Source organism: Bos taurus, chromosome 16, assembly GCF_002263795.3.
Source record: "Bos taurus isolate L1 Dominette 01449 registration number 42190680 breed Hereford chromosome 16, ARS-UCD2.0, whole genome shotgun sequence".
Classification (NCBI taxonomy): domain Eukaryota; kingdom Metazoa; phylum Chordata; class Mammalia; order Artiodactyla; family Bovidae; genus Bos; species Bos taurus.
In genome coordinates this window covers 622,995-649,060 of record NC_037343.1, presented here as the reverse complement: position 1 = coordinate 649,060, position 26,066 = coordinate 622,995, and the positions used below count along the sequence as shown (strand labels likewise).

Below are 26,066 nucleotides of genomic sequence, written 5' to 3'. Positions count from 1 at the left end.
AGCCTACCAGGCTCCTCCATCCATGGGATTTTCCAGGCAAGAGTACTGGAGTGGGGTGCCATTGCCTTCTTACTGTTAATTAATTTAGAAAACCCTGATTCAGATAATCTTTTTACTTTTCTTATTCTCATCATTATATTATCAAATGAGAAATTACAGAGTACTTTGTAATATGCATGTGTGTGCTCAGTCGCTTCAGTCTTCTGACTCTCTGGGAACCTATGCACTGTAGCCCACCAGGCTCCTCTGTCCATGGCATTCTCCAGGCAAGAGTACTGGAGTGGGTTGCCATGCCCTCCTCCAGGAGATCTTTCTGCCCCAGATCGAACCCATGTCTCTCATCTATTACATTCCAGGCAGATTCTTTACCACTGAGCCACAGGAAATGTCTTATGATATATTTGGCCAATATATCAAAGATTAAAACCTCATTATCATTATCATCAGTCATCTTAAGTATTAAGATTTATTAAGTGATTACTACATAGTAAGCATATATTTAAGTAGTTTGCATGTAGTATTAAATCAGGATATATCACAAAAACATTTTAAAAATTATTTAACTAAGTTGTACGGTAGTAAAAGGAATTATTAAAATGTGTTCTCATCCAATACCAAGGGAATAATTTGTTTGTTAAAATTAAATTCTATGTCAAATGAATGAGAAAATATTAAAGTAATATTGGCATGTTTTCCTTTTTATCCTAAAGGAAGCAGGCTTCTGAACTGCATTCACCAATTTTAGGTTTTCATTTCCTATTTCAAATTGATTTCATAAACTTTCTCTAAACAGTATTAAATGCATTATGATATAGCTGATTTACATATCATAATCCCTACATCAAATAAAATTGTCATTTCAGTGGAAATACTGGAACAATAAACATGAATTATTTGAGCAAAAACACAAGTGGCTCTATTTAGATGAATTATATAGTGATTTTCTCTTTGAGTTGTATAACGAGAAGCATTGACAGTTTTCAGAAGTCAGAGAAACCAACAAATATGTCACAAGATTTGAGGAAATCTTTGAACCTGAGATTGAGTTTAGAATATAAATACAGTTTGTACAGAATTTGAATAATTGTAATATTTCTTACTTTAGAAATGGTTTTATACAGACAATTCTATTTATTATTCATAAAAAATTTTCATTTCACAAATAAAAAGTTGAGACAAAAAATATTTTAATAAATGTGGAGCACTCCATTCTTGATATTAAGTTTTGCTTTCTTACTTTTTCTGGCTTTTCTTTGACATCTTAGTTTCAGTATGCTTTTCAAATGTACTATCCTACCCGAACAGCAAGGAATAATTTATAAAGGGGATTAAAAAATGATAGAAAACTTTACATACATAAACAGCAGATACAATAATAAGAATAAAGCAGAAGGCAGTTTCTGCGGGAAATGGGTGGCTCAACAAATGTAGGTGCATGCTGCTTGCTAAAAAGATTGATGATTCATTCAACAAGCAGTTTTAATCAGTATCCAAGTACTAGACTCTACATTGATTTAAGTATGTGAATAAAATTTGGTAAAGGTGTTGGGACAAGGTATTGAAAAAGGAGGCATGATTGCATAGACTCATATATAATGCATCTGTCAGCCACTAGCTTCTGACCGTTTAAAAGACTCATTCATAGCATTTTTGCATTTCTAACAATCACATTTTTATTGACAGAATTGTATAATAATGGAAAAGTTTGAATACCTTTACTACTGTAATGTGTAGTTTAAGATATTGTAGATGGTACATATATAAATATTATATGGCTTCCCTGATGGCTCGGATGATTAAGAATCTGCCTGCCATGCAGAAGACCTGGGTTTGACCCCTGGGTAGGGAAAATCCTCTGAAGAAGGGAATGGCAACACACCCCAGTATTCTTGCTCTTGTATGGACTATTGGTTCTACCCCATGTTTGTCTACATTTTTGCAGCAGAAATCTTGACTTTTGTCCTCACTTAATATCCTTAGAATATGTAATTAGTTGTGTATCTTATTTTCAGTGACTTGTTTTCTATTGACTTTCAAATAAGTTAACACATAATATGAAAATACATGTATAACATGCTGAAAAAAATGAAGCAATTTACTACTTCTGCAAGAATGAGTAAAAAGAGTATAATTTCTAAATATACAGACATGCTGCTGCTGCGGCTGCTAAGTCGCTTCAGTCGTGTCTGACTCTGAGCGACCCCATAGACGGCAGCCCACCAGGCTCCCCGGGCCCTCGGATTCTCCAGGCAAGAACACTGGAGTGGGTTGCCATTTCCTTCTCCAAATATACACACATGCATGCCCCACAAAAAGTATGCTTGATCTCTAACAGGAAAGAGAGGAAGGAGAGATTTACATTTTCAGTGGGAATCCATGTTTATACTTTGGAAATGAAGTGAAGTGAAACTCTCAGTTGCTTCTGGCTCTTTGTGACCCCATGGACTATACAGTCCATGGAATTCTCCAGGTCATAATACTGGAATGGGTAGCCTTTCCCTTCTCCAGGGGATCTTCCCAACCTAGGGATCAAACCTAGGTCCCCCACATTGTGGGTGGATTTTTTACCAGCTGAGCCACAAGGGAAGCCCAAGAATACTGGAGTGGGTAGCCTATACCTTCTCCAGCGAATCTTTCCAACCCAGGGATCAAACAGGGGTCTCCTGCATTGCAGGCAGATTTTTTACCAGCTGAGTTATCAGGGAAGCCTGAAATAACCTCCGCCCAAACAGGGACTTGAACCCTGGACCCTCAGACTAGAAGTCTGAAGCTCTACTGACTGAGCTATCCGGGCTCTTATACCTTGGGGGAAATTCCAAAGAAGCAATCAAATTGATTCATCTTTAATGTATTCTACAAGTTAATGAATCACATTTAGTGGAAGAAATGTACTATGCGTTGCCCAAAAAGATCTACAGAAAAAATGAAAGAAGCTAGTAATATAGTTAATGCAAAAAAGGTGGGAAATCTCAACCTATCACATTCACATGCATGATTAACACAAACACATGCAAAAAAGGAAGAATGAAAAAGTTGAATGGGATCATCAGTAAAACAACAATTGTTGAGGATGTGGGTAATTTAGGAAGATCTCACAGATGAGTTGTGGGTGGTGTCTCTTTCATGCAGTAAGTGAATTAGAGGTGAACATTCTAGCCAGAACTGCTTTTGTGAACATAAACCTGGATGTACTTGCCTCTTTCATCTTGAGTGTTCCTGGACCAAAAGAACAGCTTAAAATTCCTTTTCTCTCAACTGAGAAATCTGAATAGAACTTATCACTACTGATTTATGGACTTTACACGGAAATATACATGTTTGAAAACTAGTAACATCCCATAATATTATATAGTCAGCTCATCAATTTTATTTATAAGAAAAAAATGAAATATGTAGAATGTTAATGCCAAACAAGACTTTGGAAATACCACAGGAAAACCAACACTTTGAAAATTAACTATATTCATCCCTAAAACTATCTTAGGTCACTTACAATATATTTCACCATACAATCAAATTAACTTTCAACTGACAATAATTAAACACAGAATTGAGAGGTGAAGAGAAAAACATAGGCTATAAGAGCAAAATCACTAATGTAAATGAATTTAACTCAAATTTTTGCATTTTTGAGCATTCAGATGAAGAAGTGAAGTGAAGTCGCTCAATCGTGTTCGACTCTTTGCGACCCCATGGACTGTAGCCCACCAGGCTCCTCTGTCCATAGAATTCTCCAGGCAAGAGTACTGGAGTGGGTTGCCATTTCTTCCTCTAGGGGATATTCCCAACCCAGGGATTGAACCCAGGTCTCCCGCATTTCAGTCAGACACTTTACCATCTGAGCCACCAGGGAAGCCCAAATTATAATCACATATCTTCAGAAAAAGTGATAATTCATGGCAGAAAATAAAGATTAAATGGATAACTTTTCTTACAAATTGATTTCATAATGATGAAAAATGTAATTCACAACCTGTTAGGCACCTAGCAATTATAGGTTTGTTTTCTAATGGAATTGGAAAAAATGAATGGTGTACCATCTTTTATATATATAAGGAAACAAAAACCAAAGAAAGTGAAATAACAGTACTTTTGATTGAATCATTCCCACAGATGAAATATGAAGAGATGGAAGCAGAAGACAATGTATCCACAGTTATACAATTTGTACTCCTGGGGTTTTCTGACCTTCCAAACTTCCAAGGGTTACTGTTTGGGGTGTTCTCCATCATTTACATCATTATCTTAACTGGAGATAGTCTCATAATAATACTGCTGCTGCCGCCAAGTCGCTTCAGTCGTGTCCGACTCTGCGACCCCATGGACTGCAGCCTACCAGGCTTCTCCGTCCATGGGATTCTCCAGGCAAGAACATTGGAGTGGGTTGCCATTTCCTTCTCCAATGCATGAAAGTGGAAAGTGGAAAGTGAAAGTGAAGTCACTCAGTCGTGTCTGACTCTTAGCGACCCCATTGACTGCAGCCTACCAGGCTCCTCCATCCATGGGATTTTCCGGGCAACAGTACTGGAGTGGGGTGCCATTGTCTTCTCCCATAATAATACTAACTATGCTTAACCCAGCTCTGCAGAAACCCATGTATTTCTTCCTGGCAAACTTTTCCTCCTTGGAAATCTGTTACGTGTCTCCCTAGGATTTTGGTGAACCTTTGGACTCAGGAGAGAAGAATATTTGTCTTGGACTGTGCCACCCAAATGTGCTTCTTCCTTATCCTTGGAGCCACTGAGTGCTTCCTGCTGGCAGTGATGGCCTATGACCGCTGTGTGGCTGTCTGTGACCCTCTGCATTATCCCCTGGTCATGACCCCAAAGATGTGCCTCCAGCTGGCTGTGGGCTCCTGGGTCAGTGGAATCCCAGTGCAGATAGGGCAAACATGCCAGATCTTCTCTCTGCATTTCTGTCATTCAAACGAGATTAACCACTTCTTCTGTGACATTCCCCCCATTCTGAAGCTGGCCTGTGGAGACACTTTTGCACATGAGCTGTCGGTCTATGCAGTAGCTCTGTTGTTTGCTGCCATCCCTTTTTGTTGAACCTTGCCTCCTATAGCCAAATCATTTCCACTATTCTGAGGTTGCCAACAGCCAGAGGACAGGCTAAGGCCTTCTCCACGTGTTCTTCTCGTCTGTTGGTTGTGGTGTTATTCTTCAGATCTGCTGCCATTACCCACTCAAGACCAAAATCCAGTCATTCTGCAGGAACTGACAGACTCCTCTCTCTGTTCTACACCATAGCGGCTCCAATGTTCAATCTCATGATATACAGCCTTCGGAACAAGGATGTGATTACAGCGCTGAGAAAATTATTACTGATGAGTTTAATTATAATTATAAATATTTTAGTTGTTTTCTAAACAGGTAACAGAGAAACATTTTCAGCTTCTATCTTCCCTCTTTAAGGAGTTAGCCACTTCTATTCTCAGATGCACTTATGAATACTTTAGAAAACTAATCCACAATTTACTGGGCTTGGATAAATACCAGATAAGTGAGTCGTCAATCCTCCATGTCTAAGGAATAATCCTGCCTCATGAGTTACATAGTAATTTACACGTTAAAAAAGCAAAAACAAAATTGAATCCAGTAAGTTTTTTGGCTTAAATATACTAGAAAATATGTTTATTTATCTAAATAATTATCTCTATCTCCACACTTGCATTTGTTGGCGTTCTTTGATTCTATAGCACAGAAAATGACTATAAGCAGTTGAAAATTGAATGTTTGAAGGAGGGATTGAATGAGTGAATGGGTAAATGAATATTGCTAGTGCCAACATCAGACTGCTAGCAAAAAAATCTAGATTTTTCAGAGAACCAATAATATTGGGAGCATATTTGCTTATCCACTATAAACTCACATGAAATTACTGCAATCATAAAACCAAAAGAATAGCAGTCATAGACTTTGTTCTCTTCCTAAGTGCATGATAAAAACAGTACCTTCCTACTCATCTTAACTGGTTTATTTTGCACATATTTGCATGTTCTACTTAGCAAATTTGATCCAAAATAATTTGCTTTGCATTATTTCATCCTTTACATAACTGGATTCTAACAGCTAAGTCTGTCAATTTGAATTTTTAAAAGAAAATATATATGGATATAAAAGTGAAGAAAAGTTTTAGAAGTTATTTTCAGAATTACCCACAGTCCGTACAATCGCATTACATTAGTGTGTCTGGACTAACCTCCCATGTCTTTATCCCCTCCTTTAGTGTTGAAAACTGTAAATCATTGACTAATATAATCAAGGAAAGTGAACATATCTCACTAGGATTATGAATGCCCATCTTCCCAATTCCATCCTCAAATCAGCAACATTAAGAGATGATTTGTTGTAGCTGTCCCTGAGAACTTCTGCTATAGTTCTTTTGACAATTATTCCATTCTCTAGTTTTAGTTTCAATTATAACCTAACTGTCTTTATCCTGGGATGTACTATCATATGGTGTATCAGAGAAAAATTTATGGAAGTTAATGGTTCAATCAAATGAAGACCACATAAGCCAGTCATGCTATTTCATTGGGAGATTGTGATAGATATTCTCTCCAGGTGAAATGAATTAGAATCCCTGGAAACAAGTGCACTACATTAGTTGACAAAATGGACTTTATAGATATGATTAATATCATAAATCATTGAAATGGGGAGATTATTCAGGTAGAACCAATCTGATCACATAAGCCTTAAAAACAAAGAAAAGCAATATTCAAAAAATGGGTTATCACAGATGGAACAGAGAAAAGGAGGGCTCATTTTGTCAGTGCTGGCTCAAAAGTCTTTTGGGACAAAGAGCAAGGACTGTCCTGATCTCTATAAAGTGAACATGGCATTTGACCAGTTGCCAGCAAGGAATTAGTCCTCTGTTCGACAACCTCAAGGAAGAAAATTCTGCCAATAATTTAATTGAACAAGAAAGATGGAATACTCACTAGAGCAAAAAAAAAAAAAAAAAAGAATGTGGCCCTCCCAACAGTTTTGACCTATCATCTACAGACCTCCAAGATAATAAACTAAAACTGCAAGAGACAGCTAATACACAGAAGATAATGATGTCTTTCACAGAAAATAATATGAGATGGTGTAGACTTGCTCAGGATATACAAATTCAAAACTTCAATCTCATAACCAATTTAACTGTACTATAAGAAGAGACTTCCCTGGTGGCTCAGATGGTAAAGCGTCTGCCTACAATGAGGAAGACCCGGGTTCAATGCCAGGGTCAGGAAGATCTCCTGGAGAAGAAAGTGGTAACCCACTCCAGTATTCTTGCCTGGAAAATCCCATGGACAGAGAAGCCTGGTAGGCTACAGTCCATGGGGTCGCAAAGAGTTGGACACAACTGAGTGACTTCACTTTCCTATGAGGATTTGAAATATTCAATTTCTCAGCCTCCTTTCCAGCTGAGTATGAAACAATGACTCAATTTTGGCTAATAACATGAAGATAGATGTCAACAAGTGTTCAGTCTTTTGTTTCCACTACTTTCATCCTTTGTGTTAGTCCCTCAGTCATGCCCAACTCTTTGTGACCCCATGGACTGCAGTCCCCTAGGCTCCTCTGTCCATGGGATTTTCCAGGCAAGGATACTGGAATGGGTTGCCATTTCCTTTTCCATCTTTCATCCTTGGAAGGGTGCAGAAGTCATATCTAAGAATGGGAAAGCAGGAGAGCATAAGGAACCTGATACTCCAATGTCTTTATTTTTAAAGTATAAGACTAATCAGACCACCCCACCAGAAGTGCTCTGTGAAGCAAACAAATGTGTTTTATTTCACAGGCTTAAATACAGTTCTAAAGAAGAGTATATCTGCATACATATTAATGTTTCAAAATGTTTGGTGGTAGTAGACAGTACCTCTTTTGTGTCTGTTCATCTGGTGAAAAGCTGTATTGTGGCAGGAGATTTTTCTCAGGAATGTAGATTTTGGTGTTTTTTTTATTTTTATTTTTTAATTGGCGGATAATTGCTTTATAATGTTGTATTGGTTTCTGCCACACAACAAGGTGGATCAACCCTAAGGGTACATATGTCCCCTCTCTCTTGAACCTCCCTCCCGTTCTCCACCCCATTCCACCTCTCTAGGTTGTCATAGAGTACTGGGCTGAGCTGTGTTATGCAGCAACTTCCCATTAGATCTGCTTTGCACATGGTAATGTAAATGATTCAGTGCTACTCTCTCAATTTTCCCCACCCTCTCCTTCCCCTGCTGTGTTCACAAGTCTGTTCTCCATGTCTGCCTCTCTTATCCTGCCCTGCAAATAGATTCATCAGTACTATTTTTCTAGATTCCATTTCATTTGCATTAATATACAATATTTGTTTTTCTCTTTCTGACTTCCTTCACTCTATATAGCACTTCACTCTAGATTCATCCACCTAATTAGAACGGATACAAATTCATTACTTTCTATGACTGAGCAATATTCAATTATATATATGTACCACACCTTCTTTATCCACTCATCTGTCAGTGTACATCTAGGTTGCTCCAATGTCCTGGCTATTGTCAATAGTGCTGCATATCTCTTTGAATTATGGTTTTCTCAGGGTATATACACAGGAGTGGGATTGCTGGGTCTTATGGAAGTTTTCATGGGGATGATTTTGATCACTGCCTCCTTTATATTACAGACTTCCATTTATAGTTCTTTAGGCAATCTATCAGATCTAATCCCTTGAATTGATTTGTCACTTCCACTGTATAATCAATCATAAGAGATTTGATTTAGGTACAGTGCCTGATGAACTATGGAATGAGGTTCATGACACTGTAGAGAAGACAGGGATCAAGACCATCCCCATGCAAAAGAAATGCAAAAAAGCAAAATGGCTGTCTGGGGAGGCTTTACAAATAGCTGTGAAAAGAAGAGAAGTGAAAAGCAAAGGAGAAAAGGAAAGATATAAGCATTTGAATGCAGAGTTCAAAAGAATAGCAAGAAGAGATAAGAAAGCCTTCCTCAGTGATCAATGCAAAGAAATAGAGGAAAACAACAGAATGGGAAAGACTAGGGATCTCTTCAAGAAAATTAGAGATACAAAGGGAACATTTCATGCAAAGATGGGCTCGATAAAGGACAGAAATGGTGTGGACCTAACAGAAGTAGAAGATATTAAGAAGAGATGGCAAGAATACACAGAAGAACTGTACAAAAAAGATCTTCACAACCCAGATAATCATGATGATGTGATCACTGACCTAGAGCCAGACACCCTGGGATGTGAAGTCAAGTGGACCTTAGAAAGCATCACTATGAACAAAGCTAGTGGAGGTGATGGAATTCCAGTTGAGCTATTTCAAATCTTTAAAGATGATGCTGTGAAAGTGCTGCACTCAATATGCCAGCAAATTTGGAAAACTCAGCAGTGGCCACAGGACTGGAAAAGGTCAGTTTTCATTCCAATCCCAAAGAAAAGCAATGCCAAAGAATGCTCAAACTACTGCACAATTGCACTCATCTCACATGCTAGTAAAGTAATGCTCAAAATTCTCCAAGCCAGGCCTCAGCAATATGTGAACTGTGAACTTCCTGATGTTCAAGCTGGTTTTAGAAAAGGCAGAGGAACCAGAGATCAAATTGCCAATGTCCGCTGGATCATGGAAAAAGCAAGAAAGTTCCAGAAAAACATCTATTTCTGATTTATTGACTATGCCAAAGCCTTTGACTGTGTGGATCACAACAAACTGTGGAAAATTCTGAAAGAGATGGGAATACCAGACCACCTGACCTGCCTCTTGAAATATCTGCATGTAGGTCAGGAAGCAACAGTTAGAACTGGACATGGAACAACAGACTGGTTCCAAATAGGAAAAGGAGTATGTCAAGGCTGTATATTGTCACCCTGCTTATTTAACTTCTATGCAGAGTATATCATGAGAAAACCTGGGCTGGAAGAAGCACAAGCTGGAATCAAGATTTCCAGGAGAAATATCAATAAGCTCAGATATGCAGATGACACCACCCTTATGGCAGAAAGTGAAGAAGAACCAAAAAGCCTCTTGATGAAAGTAAAAGTGGAGAGTGAAAAAGTTGGCTTAAAGCTCAACATTCAGAAAATTAAGATCATGGCATCTGGTCCCATCACTTCATGGGAAATAGATGGGGAAACAGTGGAAACAGTGTCAGGCTCTATTTTTTTGGGGCTCCAAAATCACTGCAGATGGTGACTGCAGCCATGAAATTAAAAGATGCTTACTCCTTGGAAGGAAAGTTTTGACCAACCTAGATAGCAAATTCAAAAGCAGAGACATTACTTTGCCAACAAAGGTCTGTCTAGTCAAGGCTATGGTTTTTCCAGTGGTCATGTATGGATGTGAGAGTTGGACTGTGAAGAAATCCGAGCGCTGAAGAATTGATGCTTTTGAACTGTTGTGTGGAGAAGACTCTTGAGAGTCCCTTAAACTGCAAGGAGATCTAACCAGTCCATTCTGAAGGAGATCAGCCTTGGGATTTCTTTGGAAGGAATGATGCTAAAGCTGAAAATCCGGTACCCTGGCCACCTGATTCGAAGAGCTGACTCATTGGAAAAGACTCTGATGCTGGGAGGGATTGGGGGCAGGAGGAGAAGGGGACGACAGAGGATGAGATGCCTGGATGGCATCACTGATTCGATGGACGTGAGTCTGAGTGAACTCCGGGAGTTGGTGATGGACAGGGAGGCCTGGCGTGCTGTGATTCATGGGGTTGCAAAGAGTTGGACATGACTGAGCGACTGAACTGACTGAATGGCCTTGTGATTTCCCCTACTTTCTTCAGTTTAAGTCTGAATTTTGCAATAAAGAGTTCATGATTTGAGTCACAGTCATCTCCCAATCTTGTTTCTGCTGCCTATATAGAGCTTCTCCATCTTTGGCTGCAAAGAATGTAATCAATCTGATTTTGGTATTAACCATCTGGTGATGTCCATGTGTAGAGTCATCTCTTATGTTGTTGGAAGAGGGTGTTTGCTATGACCAGTGCATTCTCTTGGCAAAACTCTGTTAGACTCTGTCCTGCTTCATTTCATACTCAAAGACCAAACTTACCTGTTAATCCAGGTATCTCTTGACTTCCTACTTTTGCATTCCAGTCCCCTATGATGAAAAGGACATATATTGGGTGTGTTAGTTCTAGAAGGTCTTGGAGGTAATAATAGAACCATTCAATTTCAGCTTCTTTGGCATTAGTGGTTGGAGCATAGCCTTGGATTATTGTGATATTGAATGGTTTGCCTTGGAAACAAACGGAGATCTGTCATTTTTGAGAGTGCATCCAAGTACTGCATTTCAGACTCTTTTGTTTACTATGAGGGCTACTCCATTTCTTCTAAGGGATTCTTGCTCACAGTAATAGATATAATGATCATCTGAATTAAATTTACCCATTGCTATCCATTTTAGTTCACTGATTACTAAAATGTCAGTGTTCACTCTTGCCATCTCCTGTTTGACCACTTCTAATTTACCTTGATTCATGGACCTAACATTCCAGGTTCCTATGCAGTATTGTTTATTACAGCATCGGACTTTACTTTCACCACCAGACACACCCACAGATGAGTGTTGTTTCCACTTTGGCTCAGCCTCTTCATTCCTTCTGGAGCTATTTCTTCACTCTTCAGTAGCATATTGGGCACCTACCAACCTGGGAAATTCATCTTTCAGTGTCATATCTTTTTTCCTTTCCATACTGTTTACAGGGTTCTCAAAGTAAGAATGCTGAAGTGGTTTCCATTCCCTTTCCAGTGGAACACACTTTGTCAGAACTCTCTGCCATTTAGTTCAGTCACTCAGTTGTGTCTGACTCCTTGCAAACCCATGAACTGCAGCATGCCAGGCCTCCCTGTCCATCACCAACTCCTGGAATCCACCCAAACTCATGTCCATGGAGTTGGTGATGCCATACAGCCATCTCATCCTCTGTCGTCCCCTTCTCCTCCTGCCCCCAATCCCTCCCAGCATCACGGTCTTTTCCAATGAGTCAACTCTTCGCATGAGGTGGCTAAAGTATTGGAGTTTCAGCTTTAGCATCAGTCCTTCCAAAGAAATCCCAGGGCTGATCTCCTTCAGAATGAACTGGTTGGATCTCCTTGCAGTCCAAGGGACTCTCGAGAGTCTTCTCCAACACAACAGTTCAAAAGCATCAATTCTTCAGCGCTCAGATTTCTTCACGGTCCAACTCTCACATCCATACATGACCACTGGAAAAACCATAGCCTAGACTAGATGGATCTTTGTTGGCAAAGTAATGTCTCTGCTTTTGAATATGCTATCTAGGTTGGTCATAACTTTCCTTCCAAGGAGTAAGCGTCTTTTAATTTCATGGCTACAATCACCATCTGCAGTGATTTTGGAGTCCTCAAAAAATAAAGTCTGACACTGTTTCCACTGTTTCCCCATCTATTTCCCATGAAGTGATGGGACCAGATACCATGATCTTCGTTTTCTGAATGTTGAGCTTTAAGCCAACTTTTTCACTCTCCTCTTTCACTTTCATCAAGAGGCTTTTTAGTTCCTCTTCACTTTCTGCCATAAGCGTGGCATCATCTGCATATCTGAGCTTATTGATATTTCTCCCAGCAATCTTGATTCCAGCTTGTGCTTCTTCCAGCCCAGCGTTTCTCATGCTATACTCTGCATGTAAGTTAAATAAGCAGAGTGACAATATACAGCCTTGACATACTCCTTTTCCTATTTGGAACCAGTGTATTGTTCCATGTCCAGTTCTAACGGTTGCTTCCTGACCTGCATACAGGTTTCTCAAGAGGCAGGTCAGGTGGTCTGGTGTTCCCATCTTTCAGAATTCTCCAGTTTTGTGATCCACTACCGGGGTCTAGCCCCGGTTGGATCCAGGGATTCCCTCAGGCGGATGGCGTAGGTGATTAAAGGATAGATAAAAGGAAGAAGACAGAGGTGAACTAACTGGTTTATGCGGAAAGCCAATAAAACCTGTGACATCAGGTTGCTCTGACCACGGAGGCCGCAGGCGCCCTCTCAAATAGTGGAAAGGTGCCCCCACCTTAGGCACCTTCTCAAGTGGGTCTTAGAAGCCCAGGCAAGTAAGTGGTCTCAGAGAGCCCCCATGCTCCGATCAGTCACCCTGAAGGAAGAACAGAGAAGAAAAGGAGAGAAAAGGAAGCAAGAAAGAACTACACGTGGAGACCAAGCTTTGAGCAAGGCCTGTGGCTTTATTTTTAAAGGGAGCTTATATACCTTAAGTTGTGCATAGAGGATAATAGGGGGTGTGAAATCATGCAAAGTCAGCAGTCTTTGATCCTTATCGAGACCAGGCTTTCTTTTCTGCAAACTTATCGTATACAAATGGTTTAGGTGATTTACATCATCTTCTGGCCAGAAGGCCTGTTAACATTTTATGACCCTGATAAAGGTTTGTCAAACATAAGACTTATTTTCTCTAAGAGTAATTATTTTAAGGTTTGGAGGCATCCTCCGAAGGTGTTAGATAAAGTTGCATTCCTATAGGGCAAAGACGCAGTGGGCTTACAACAAAGGAAAGAATTCATTACCTTAAGGGTCTAAAGTTGTTAACACCAAGGCCACTACTTATTTTTTCTATATACCAACTATATTAATTAATACACTTCCAAGGATACAATACAGGGGATGTGGAAACTTGGCAGCAAGCATTGGCTCAACAATGAAATCTTCTACTAGTTCTTTTCTAACAATTTCTAACTCTCCGAGAGGCTGTATACTATTTGAATATCTTAAGCTTGTCCTGCGGTTGGAAGACTGTAAACAATCGGATGCATAGCTGTAGGAGTCTGGGTAAACCTGTCAGGCATGTTAGAAAGCCATCTGAGGGGTTTGGATTGAAACACTCCTATTATGCCCAAGAGGCTAATTAATAGAGCTCTAAGTTGATTTCCTTCAGAGAAAAGTGGTCGGGGATAGCCCCCCGTTAATGTCAGAGGAGTTGGTGAAAGTCGTAAAATAGTGAAACAGACAGATTCTGGTTTTGGGGTAGACGCTCAGGCAGATCCTGTGGGGGGTCCTAGAGCCCTGACTCGCCTTGCCAGTCAGGGCTCTCCCGCATGACCATGTCATGGGTGGGAACTCCCGTGCTGGCTCCCGGCAATCCACACAGTCAAAGGCTTTGGCATAGTCAATAAAGCAGAAGTAGAATTTCCTGGAATTCTTTTGCTTTTTCCATGATCCAGCAGATGTTGGCAATTTGATCTCTGGTTCCTCTGCCTTTTCTAAAACCAGCTTGAACATCAGGAAGTTCACGGTTCACGTATTGCTGAAGCCTGGCTTGGAGAATTTTGAGCATTACTTTACTAGCATGTGAGATGAGTGCAATTGTGCGGCAGTTTGAGCATTCTTTGGCATTGCCTTTCTTTGGGATTGGAATGAAAACTGACCTTTTTCCAGTCCTGTGGCCACTGCTGAGTTTTCCAAATTTGCTGGCATATTGAGTGCAGCACTTTCACAGCATTATCTTTCAGGATTTGAAATAGCTCAACTGAAATTCCATCACCTCCACTAGCTTTGTTCATAGTGATGAACAAAGGCCCACTTGACTTCACATTCCAGGATGTCTGGCTCTAGGTGAGTGATCATACCATCGTGATTATCTTGGTCATGAAGATCTTTTTTGTATAGTTCTGTGTAGTCTTGCCACCTCTTCTTAATATCTTTTGCTTCTGTTAGGTCCATACCATTTCTGTCCTTTACCGAGCCCATCTTTGCATGAAATGTTCCCTTTGTATCTCTAATTTTCTTGAAGAGATCTCTAGTCTTCCCCATTCTGTTGTTTTCCTCTATTTCTTTGCATTGATCTCTGAGGAAGGCTTTCTTATCTCTTCTTGCTATTCTTTGGAACTCTGCATTCAGATGCTTATATCTTTCCTTTTCTCCTTTGCTTTTCACTTCTCTTCTTTTCACAGATATTTGTAAGGTCTCCCCAGACAGCCATTTTGCTTTTTTGCATTTTTTTTTTTGCATGGGGATGGTCTTGATCTGTCTCCTGTACAGTGTCATGAACCTCCATCCATAGTTCATCAGACTATCTATCAGATCTAGTCCCTTAAATCTATTTCTCACTTCCACTGTATAATAATAAGCGCTTTGATTTAGTTCATACATGAATGGTCTAGTGGTTTTCCCTACTTTCTTCTGTTTAAGTCTGAATTTGGCAATAAGGAGTTCATGATCTGAGTCACAGTCAGCTCCTGGTCTTGTTTTTGCTGACTGTATAGAGCTTCTCCATCTTTGGCTGAAAAGAATATAATCAATCTGATTTCGGTTGACCATCTGGTGATGTCCATGTGTAGAGTCTTCTCTTGTGTTGTTGGAAGAGGGTGTTTGCTATGATCAGTGCGTTCTCTTGGCAAAACTCTTTTTGGCTTTTGCACTGCTTCATTCCATATTCCAAGGCCAAATTTGCCTGTTACCCCAGGTGTTTCTTGACTTCCTACTTTTGCATTCCAGTCCCATATAATGAAAAAGGTTCATTATAGGGGATAACATTCAAGGTCAGGAGGGGCGGCCGTGAGGAGATACCCCTTGTCCAAGGTAAGGAGCAGCAGCTGTGCTTTGCTGGAAGAGCTGTGAAGAGATACCCCACGTCCAAGGTAAAAGAAACCCAAGTAAGATGGTAGGTGTTGTGAGAGGTCATCAGAGGACACACTGAAACCATAATCACAGAAAAGTAGTCAGTCTAACCACACGGACCACAGCCTTGTCTAACTCAATGAAACTAAGCCATGCCGTGTGGGGCCACCCAAGATGGGTGGGTCATGGTGGAGAGGTCTGACAGAATATGGTCCACTGGAGAAGGGAATGGCAAACCACTTCAGTATTCTTGCCTTGAGAACCCCATTAACAGTATGAAAAGGCAAAATGATAGGATACTGAAAGAGGAACTCCCCAGGTCGGTAGGTGCCCAGTATGCTACTGGAGATCAGTGGAGAAATAACTCCAGAAAGAATGAAGGGATGGAGCCTAAGCAAAAAGAATACCCAGCTGTGGATGTGACTGGTGATAGAAGCAAGGTCCAATGCTGTAAAGAGCAATATTGCATAGGAACCTGGAATGTTAGGTCCATGAATCAAGGCAAATTAGAAGTGGTCAAACAGGAGATGGCAAGAGTGAACATCGACATTCTAGGAATCAGCAAACTAAAATGGACTGGAATGGGTGAATTTAACTCAGATGACCATTATATCTACTACTGTGGGCAGCAATCCCTTAGAAGAAATGGAGTAGCCATCATGGTCAACAAAAGAGTCCGAAATGCAGTACTTGGATGCAATCTCAAAAAGGACAGAATGATCTCTGTTTGTTTCCAAGGCAAGCCATTCAATATCACAGTAATCCAAGTCTATGCCCCAACCAGTAATGCTCAAGAAGCTGAAGTTGAACAGTTCTATGAAGACCTACAAGACAGCACTCTTATCAGGGATAGGTCAATTTCTATTGAACACATGGATACTAGAAATATTTGTCACAGCCATCTAGGAAGCATGAACTTTTCAATTAAAACTCTAGGGGATTGCCTTTGGATTTATACATTCTTGGGAAGATGTTAGTTTAGATATACATATAGTATTACAGCCAAAGTATTTTAAAATTAATCACAGTAATTTCAGTAGTTAATATGAGGATTACTTAAAGTTTCTATAGCTAATAAGAATTTTAATAAGTGTGAGTTGAGAAAAGTCATCCATTCAGAGTGGAATGAGTTTTGTATGTAACCAAATTATTTTCCTAGAACTGTAAATTGCAAGAATGATATATCTTCCCTTTGTTTTAATAGGATCACTCTAGTGGCTCAGACGGTAAAGCGTCTGTCTGTTATGCAGAAGACCCAGGTTCAATCCCTGGGTTGGGAAGATCCCCTGGAGAAGGAAATGGCAGCCCACTCCAGTATTCTTGCCTGGAAAATCCCATGGATCTCGGAGCCTGGTAGGCTACCGTCCATGGGGTTGCAAAGAGTCGGACACGACTGAGCGACTTCACTTTCACTTTTGTTTTAATATGTTGATTTGTGGTTATTAATTCATGACTGTTAAACCACTTTTCAGTTTCTGGAATAAAATCCAGTGCGTTAATATTCTGTCTTGAATATTCATTATATAACCTCATGAGAAAGATTGATCTATAAATTTATTTCTTATAATAGCTTTTTTTGAATTGATTGTTAAAAATCAGTGAATATAATGCATTATTAAGTATCCTCTCAATCTATTCTCTAGAAAGACTTGTGCATGATTGACAATATTTCTTAAATGTTTGGAAAAATTCACCAACATAATAAACAGGGCATAGGATTTCTTTGTTAGGAAGTTTTTGAAAACAAATTCCATTACTTTGGGCTTCCCCAGTGACTCAGTGGTAAAGAATCTGCCTGCAAGACAGAAGACACAGGAGACAGGGGTTCGTTCCTGTCAGGGATATCTCTTGGAGAAGGGCATGGCCACCCATTCCAGTATTCTTGCCAGCAAAATCCCATGGACAGAGAAGCCTGGCAGGCTAAAATCCATGGGGTCACAAAGAGTCAGACATGACTGAGCACACTCAGACATCCATTACTTTAATAGATAAGATTTTACCTAGATTTTCTATTTTTATTGTATAAGATTGAATGCTATGTTTTTTCAAGGAAGGTGTTTATTTCACTAAGATTTGTAATTTCTTAATAGCGATTCTTCACAATATATTCTTATCTGCCCTACCTGTAGAATATTACCTATGCCCATTTTTCCCCCTAATCAGTAAAGAAAGAGATAAAGTTTGGATTGTTTTTAACTCAATATGTCAGACTCAATATATAACATGCTTTTGTTGTCTCTCTTTGACCTCAGAAACATAATCAATCATAGTAATGATAATGAGAAATAAATCAAATGGCAAAGTCACATCAATAAAAACAATGGTGGGATTTCCCTGGTGGTCCAGGGGTTAAGGTTCTTTGCTTCCACTGCAGGGAGCACGGGCTTTATCCCTGGTTGGGAAGCTAAGATCTCACATGCTGTGCAGCACAGCCAAAAATAAAAATAAATAAATTCAAACAAAGGTAAAATAAACCCAGCTAATATGATCTTATCATTATGAAGGAGTATAGATGAATGAAGCAGAGAGGGCATGGCTACTACAGTCAAGCATGTTTTAACATGCAGAGCTAAAGAACAAGTGACATAAATTTTAGAGCCCCTAAGAGTCTCAGAGTTTAAAAGAATGAACAAAATAAATACTGAAGTCTGTATGAAAATGAAACGGTCAAGGATAAACAGGATCCACTTACAGGGAAGAAAAGATGTCAGAAGTTGCTCTAATGGATAGTGAGATTTACTTCAAAGTTAACATAAAGAATATGTGGTAATGGCAGGTACTTCAAATGAATATAAGAAAGACTTATGAAACTGAATGAGGTAGATTCATAATTAGGTCCAGTTATTCAAAAACATCTCTGTTAATCTATTATAATTTTTTCATACTTCATTATGGATAAAGAGCATTTCTTCTTCTTTGGATTATGAGTGCAAACCTGAGACATGAATGAGTATGTATGTCAGAAGAAGAGAAAATACAGCAGTTCTTAACTTGGGCTTTACCACTGGGTAATCATTATATCTCCTTAGAAATACATTTAACTTTTTCTCAGTATTCAGTATTATTTTAAACACCTTTTACTGAACTGTATTATACTGGTATTCAAATATTGGTGATGCATACAGAATAGTGATGCTATTATTTTCAGGATCTTCTTGCTTAAAATCAGGTAATATTTTTGTAATGCAAACTCAAAAGTCCTCATTTTACCTGGAGTAAAATAAAGTTTTGAGAAAAGCTAAAAGTTGCATTTTATAGAACTGAATCAAAAGAGTTAGTTATGAGAACCTGAGTACAAATTTAACCCTAACCCTAACCTTAACCCTGACACTAAACAGAGTTATCATCTGTGTTTGCAGCAGTGTTACAAATCACAACATAAACTGTAGCATAAGGAATGAGTCTCTAACAATATATATCTTTTCATCACTCTGACTTCCATAATGTATTATTTCTATATTAACTCAGAAATAATTGTAATTGTAGCTCATCCTGACCATCAAAAAAAAAAAAAAAGTAAAATGCAACATACAATTTATTTGAAACATGATCATATATTTACTTAGAGGTAAACTAGCATCAGAAATATATAAGAAAATTATTAGGGATAATATGAACATAACATATCTATTTGAGTTATACACAGCTTGACTTTAATTCAAGTGGTTTTTCAGTCCTATTGGACTTCTGAATTATATTGAGGGAGAAAGCAGTTTCATAGTTCTCAAACTTCTGACTGTCTCTTTCACACCTTTATTCCTAAGGCTATAGATAAGAGGGTTCAGCATAGGAATCATGACAGTAAAAAACACAGTGGCTACTTTGATGAGGAGCCACGAGCTTTTGGAGTTGGATACACAATAAAGGAATAAGACAGTCCCGTGGAAAATGGTGATGGCGGTCAGGTGGGAGGCACAGGTGGAGAAGGCTTTTTGGAGTCCAGCAGCTGAAGGCATCTTGATGATTGTGACAACTATGAAAACGTAGGAAGTGAGGATAATCAGGAGGCTACATACCTCATTGAGTGTAGAAATGATGAAACACGTCAGTTGACTGAAATGGGTGTCAGAACAGGAAGCAGAGATGATGGCAGAATACTCACAGCCAAAGTGATGTATGACATAGAACTGCAGAAGGACAGCTCCAAAAGAGAACATGTGATTGTCCAGGAACACATTCCACCCCACGTGTAAGTCCTGGCAACCAGGATGCTGCAGAGCTTAGGAGACACAGCAACTGTGTAGAGCAGGGGGTTACAAACAGCCACAAACCAGTCATAGGCCATCAATGCTAGCATGGACATCTCCGTAATCACAAATGCACAGCCAAAGAAAAACTATGCCATGAATCCTTTGAAAGGGATAACTCTGTCTTCCACTACTAAGATATCTAGGAGTTTGGGTGTAAATACACTGGAAGAACAAATATCCCAAAAGGATAGACAGTTAAGAAAAAAGTACATGGGTGTGTGGAGTTTGAGACTTGTCCTTATGATCACTATTATGCCAAGGTTCCCCACCAGAGTGACTGTGTAAATGGTCAGGAACACCAGAAAAAGGGGTTCCAGGAGGCGTGGGTATTCTGAGAAGCCCAAGAGGATGAACATAGTCACAGAGCTCTGATTTCCTTCACTCAGAACCATGGATCTTGATTTAAAAGATAAAAATAAAGAAGAATTAAATTTGGGCAATGAAACATGAGAAGGTGGAGTAAAAGAAGCTCAAGATTGCTCAACCTAAGCTAGTGAAGGCAGTGTGATCAGTGTATACCCAGGGATGTTCTGAAGTGTCAGGTTGAAATCTTTGCTCAACAAAATTGGCTTTATCCTTTAGAACTTAAGTTTCTTTATCTGGAAAATAAGAAAGAATAGTATTTATCAATAGTAGTATTATATATAAATGATTCCTGAATGAGTATAATGTTTAGAGTATTAAATATCCCCAAGATAGAATATAATTATATGAGAACACAGGCCACATAGAAGGAAATAAAAAGAAAAAAACTAAACAAATCATTGATTGGGTTATGGCAGTCATATGATAATAGCAGAATTGGCCTGGGAAAGATTAAACATTTTTAACACATAAAGAAAAATATAATAGTAAATTTCTCTGGGGTTAAACATATAACTGCACATGCATGATGATCCTGGGACTAATAAAAGTAGAATTTAGCCTGTATATTGCTGTTTTCAGTTCATATAGGTTTCCTCTGCCAAAAATCTTCTGGATTCCACATCCCTCAGATCAGAGTGAAAGGATGATCCTAGGTTAAATCAACTCACCAAATGCCAGATATCCTTGGTGTATTTCTATGATGGATTCCTTGCTAACACTAATATGCTGCATACACATTTTGTATCAAAATTGAAATTTTTGTTTAAATGTTTCCAGTCCTTTAATCAGAAAGTTGATGATTCTTGCAAAATATAGTTAATAATAATAGCAAGAAATATAATCTGTTATTTTTGCAACAGTCAAGAAATTGCAGGAGAATAAACATGTCCTTGACTAATAGGCAGGCCTAGAAATTATACTTCATAATGGTGTTTTAATTTTATATCTAATCACCTAACCCTAGGGACTCAAACCCTGAAGAATTCTGACAGAGTTTATTGTCATGAGCTATAGACAGAATAACTAAAAGAAAATTCCTCTTCTGTAATTTACAGTATGATTTCTCTTGTCATTGACCTATTGCTGATGTTTTTAAAAATAATTCACCTCCATACAGAGGCTGTGTTTGTGCATGCTAAGTCGCTTCAGTCGTGTTGGACTCTTTGTGACCCCATGGACTGTAGCCCACCAGATTCCTCTGTCCATGGGATTCTCCAGGCAAGAACACTGGAACAGGTTGCCATGCTCTCCTCCAGGGGATCTTCCTGACTCAGGAATTGAACCCCTGTCTCTGTATGTCTCCTGCACTGGCAGGAGGGTTCTTTACCAGTAGTTCCACCTGGGAAGACCATACAGAGGCTATACTTCTTAAAATCATGAAAAATTATGTTAGTATATTTTCCAATGAACCTAAGCCAAGATATGGCTGATACAATGTGCTTTTTAGTCGTATATATCTCTATGTATATTGATATGGAAACACACTTAACATTACACTGTACATAACACACATTATACTATACATATTTTTGCGTTTAGCCAGTTAGGCTTATTATTCGTTGTGCCCTGAGTATAAGTGCCATCAGCTATGGGTTGGTAGAGTGGATATTGATTAGGTGTCATGATCCTAGCTTGGACAGCAAGGACATCCAACCAGTCCATCCTAAAGGAAATCAGTCCTGAGTATTCATTGGAAGGACTGATGCTGAAGCTGAAGCTCCAATATTTTGGCCACCTGATACAAAGAACTGAGTCATTGGAAAAGACCCTGAAGTTGGGAAAGATTGAAGGTGGGAGGAGAAGGGGCTGACAGAGGATGAGATGGTTGAATGGCATCATTGACTTGATGGATGTGAGTTTGAGTAAGCTCCGGAAGTTGGTGATGGACAGGGAAGCCTGGCATTCTGCAGCCCGTGGGGTCACAAAGAGGCAGACACAACTGAGTGATTGAACTGACTGACTGATCAGTGATATTGCTGATAGATCCAGCTATATTTCTGTACTACAGTCACAGAGGTCATAGCACTAATATTTTTAATTCATCCATGTGATCCCTGCACCTACTCCTTTACATCACATATCAAGAAAGGAAAAAAAGGCCATATAAAATATTGACCCAATAAGATGATACTACATAGTTTCTTTGGAGGAGGAAATTGCAACCACTCCAGTATTCTTGCCTGGACAATTCAATGGACAGAGGAGCCTGGAGGGCTACAGTCTAGGGGGTCTCAAAAAGTAATACACAAATGAACATATGGACATATTCATACACACACACATTCACATACACACAGGCACACACATGCACACACACATGCACACACGCAGTTTCTTGTGTAGGAAATGATATACACATATGTAGGGGCATTGGAAAACAAAGATTCCACAGATTATTCAGTGGTGGAAAATTCTGGTGCAGCTAATTTTGGAAGTTAGCCAAATGGGCAACCTATAACTCAGCAGCTAATTGAGGTTCCCATTTACAAGTGTAAGCTATTTTTAATATATGGCTAAGAAATAAAGAAAATATCTGCTTACTTGTTTGATCATCTATTGTCACCACATCAGTGCAGTTGGCCTGGTATTTCAACTGAAGCTTTGTCAGTGATGGAATCAACAAATATGCTTGTAAATCCAATCAAAAGAGCATTTTAAAAGAGAATCACTTGAAATAGAAGGTTTTTGGTTTTTTACTTTTTTGGTATTTTACAGATTTCTTAGTATGCTTTTTATTAGTAAGTCAAATGTAAATGATAAAGATAGTTGAAGTCCACATAGACCAAAGATAATTAGTGCAACAAGTTTATTAATTATATAGAGTATTACTTTGTAATTCTAAATTCCTTTCTTCCAAATTTTGTTCAGAATTGCATGCTAGTTTTAGTTAAAGCAAGAACTGTGTATATGATACTAACTTGTTTCTTTTTTAAAACATTTATTTATTTATTTTTGGCTCATGGCTCCAGAGCACAGGCTTGGTAGTCATGGTGCACAGGCTTAGTTGCCACGTGACATGTGGGATCTTCCCAGACCAGGGATCGAAACAGTGTTTTTATCTTCCAATATGTAGTTTAGTTAAAGCTTGAAGACCTTAATTTCATAAGCTTTGACAGTGCTTCTAGATAGAGAAGCCCAGATTGTGCATGCTCCCACAGAGAAATTGGGATTGCATTATGTAAATACATTTTAAAAAATGGATGTCTTAATTATTTGTGATGTGGCATCTTTTTTGTTAAAAAACAGAGATTTCAAATTCAGGTTTAAAGATTTGTGAAAGTGGTAAGTGCCAAATACTCATTTAAATACTAAATGACTAAATAGTTTCATTTTCAGAATTTGTTATGCTTTTAAATAACTAAAACAAGTACAGTGAGAAAAAAAAAACAAAAGAAAAATTAGAAGAAATACAAGTTAAACTACAGGACAATATTTGTCAGGAGAAATGTTGAGGTTCAAGAGTCTAAGCCAGAGAGATATTAAAATAAATTGTTAATGAACCCAGACAGATTGTTGAAAAAAGTTTTTCAAAGGGAGAAGTATTTCATTTGTCTGATACAAAATCAGACTGTATCCTAACAGACACCAACAAGCAATTGGGGGAAAATATCAAAATAGACTGGAATGCCAACAATATTGCAGAATGCCACAGATCATGTGATAAAGAAAATTATTTTATAATGTTGAGGACTATATAGGCCCTGACACACAGTTTTTCCACTGAGAAACTTGGGGAACTTTCCTAGTGGCTTAATAAGAAAGAAGATTCTTTTAGGGCTACCATAAGATATTTCAACTTCGTTCAAAGTAAGTTTTGCCAAAGTGTTGATGCCCAGAATTTTGTCGTTTCCTACTGCAAGCTCCCCAGGACAATCCAAAGAACCTATACCTCATTTTCTCCCATTTCCTGTGATCACCACAACTTTCATGACAGTATTCTTCATCAGACACCCAATTTTTCAAGACATATGTGGAAGAAACACAATCTGGAATCAAGATTGCTGGGAGAAATATCAATAAGCTCAGATATGCAGATGACACCACCCTTATGGCACAAAGTGAAGAGGAGCTCAAAAGCCTCTTGATGAAAGTGAAAGTGGAGAGTGAAAAAGTTGGCTTAAAGCTCAACATTCAGAAAACAAAGATTGTGGCATCCGGTCCCATCACTTCATGGGAAATAGATGAGGAAACAGTGTCAGACTTTATTTTTCTGGGCTCCAAAATCACTACAGATGGTGACTGCAGCCATGAAATTAAAAGACGCTTACTCCTTGGAAGGAAAGTTATGACCAATCTAGATAGCATATTCAAAAGCAGAGACATTCCTTTGCCAACAAAGGTCCATCTAGTCAAGGCTATGGTTTTTCCTGTGGTCATGTATGGATGTGAGAGTTGGACTGTGAAGAAGGCTGAGCGCCGAAGAATTGATGCTTTTGAACTGTGGTGTTGGAGAAGACTCTTGAGAGTCCCTTGGACTGCAAGGAGATTCAACCAGTCCATTCTGAAGGAGATCAGGCCTGGGATTTCTTTGTAAGGACTGATGCTAAAGCTGAAACTCCAGTACTTTGGCCACCTCATGCGAAGAGTTGACTCATTGGAAAAGACTCTGATGCTTGGAGGGATTGGGGGCAAGAGGAGAAGGGGACGACAGAGGGTGAGATGGCTGGATGGCATCACTGATGCAATAGACGTGAGTCTGGGTGAACTCCGGGAGTTGGTGATGGACAGGGAGGCCTGGCTTACTGCGATTCATGAAGTCGCAAAGAGTTAGACACGACTGAGCAACTGAACTGAACTGAACTGAGGCTAGAAGAAAAGACTTAGACTTATAAAAAGGATTATATTTCTACTGTGAATAATCTGAACTGGGTCTTTTGGAATATGTCATATCTTTCATACCAAAAGCTACATATCCCAAGATGAGGCAGGATAATTTGAAATTGGAATTAGTTCTGAACATTTTGAAAATCACTAATATCATCTAAGACCAGAAGGTAAGTTTTTTGATAGTGTCGATCATAGAAATTGTGATTTTCTGTATACAGTAATCATTGTGTTGCAACCGTTTTCAAATATAGTAATAGAGCATTTTAACTTCACCCCATTTTTCAAAGGTAGTTTGTAATTATCACTAACATAATTTTACAAATGAAAAAATTATGGCTCATAGAATTTAAGAAATTTTTAAGATCTAGCTAAATATCAGATATAATTCTTTGGCCATGAGATACTTCTTTTAATAATGAAGACTAATCATGTGAATGAAAATAAAACTCAAATATAATTTATACACATGTAAATAAATGTAAATATTAAGTGATATAAATCATCACTTGTTTAGTTCAAACATGAATGTGAAGAACATTTCCTGGGATCAACTGCTGTGCATAATAAGGGTCTCTGTGACTTCATTAAAAGTAAAATTGGAAATGACTCTTCCTCAGTTTAATAGATTAATTTATTTGTATTATTGCACAAAACATCAATTCTTCCTACTGCTGTGTCCATAAATAGAAGAATAAATGAAATGCCTTTATGCGTTCTCCACAGTGTGGTGGATATATTCATACATGTTTCCTGAATCTCTTTTTATAACAACCTGTGACGTAGACACTATTGTTCTGTCTTGATTAGAGGAAACAAGGATGGAAGCTGCAAAGAAATGTACCCCAGATCAAGAAGTTGTAAGTAGGGGAAAGCAAGATTCTCATCTGGTCTTTCTGATTCTCAAAACAATATACTTAAACACTGGGATTGTGATTCTCAACATTTTGCAGAAGAATCTGTGAGATTATATTTTATAGGGAAATTGGAGAGAGAACAAAAAGGCTAAGGGAACATAAAAATAAAATGGATCTACAAAGAAAGCAGCACCA

At 38.7% G+C, this 26,066-nt stretch overlaps 1 non-coding gene and 2 pseudogenes across 1 annotated transcript; 1 reads left to right on the top strand and 2 right to left on the bottom strand.

Moving 5' to 3' along the window:
• Positions 1-2,721: 2,721 nt before the first annotated feature.
• Positions 2,722-2,794, bottom strand: TRNAR-UCU (transfer RNA arginine (anticodon UCU)). Its single transcript has one exon. It is a non-coding gene; the product is annotated as a tRNA-Arg (tRNA).
• OR10AG89P (olfactory receptor family 10 subfamily AG member 89, pseudogene) lies at positions 4,568-5,359 on the top strand (annotated as a pseudogene).
• On the bottom strand, positions 19,267-20,216 carry OR5D85P (olfactory receptor family 5 subfamily D member 85, pseudogene; annotated as a pseudogene).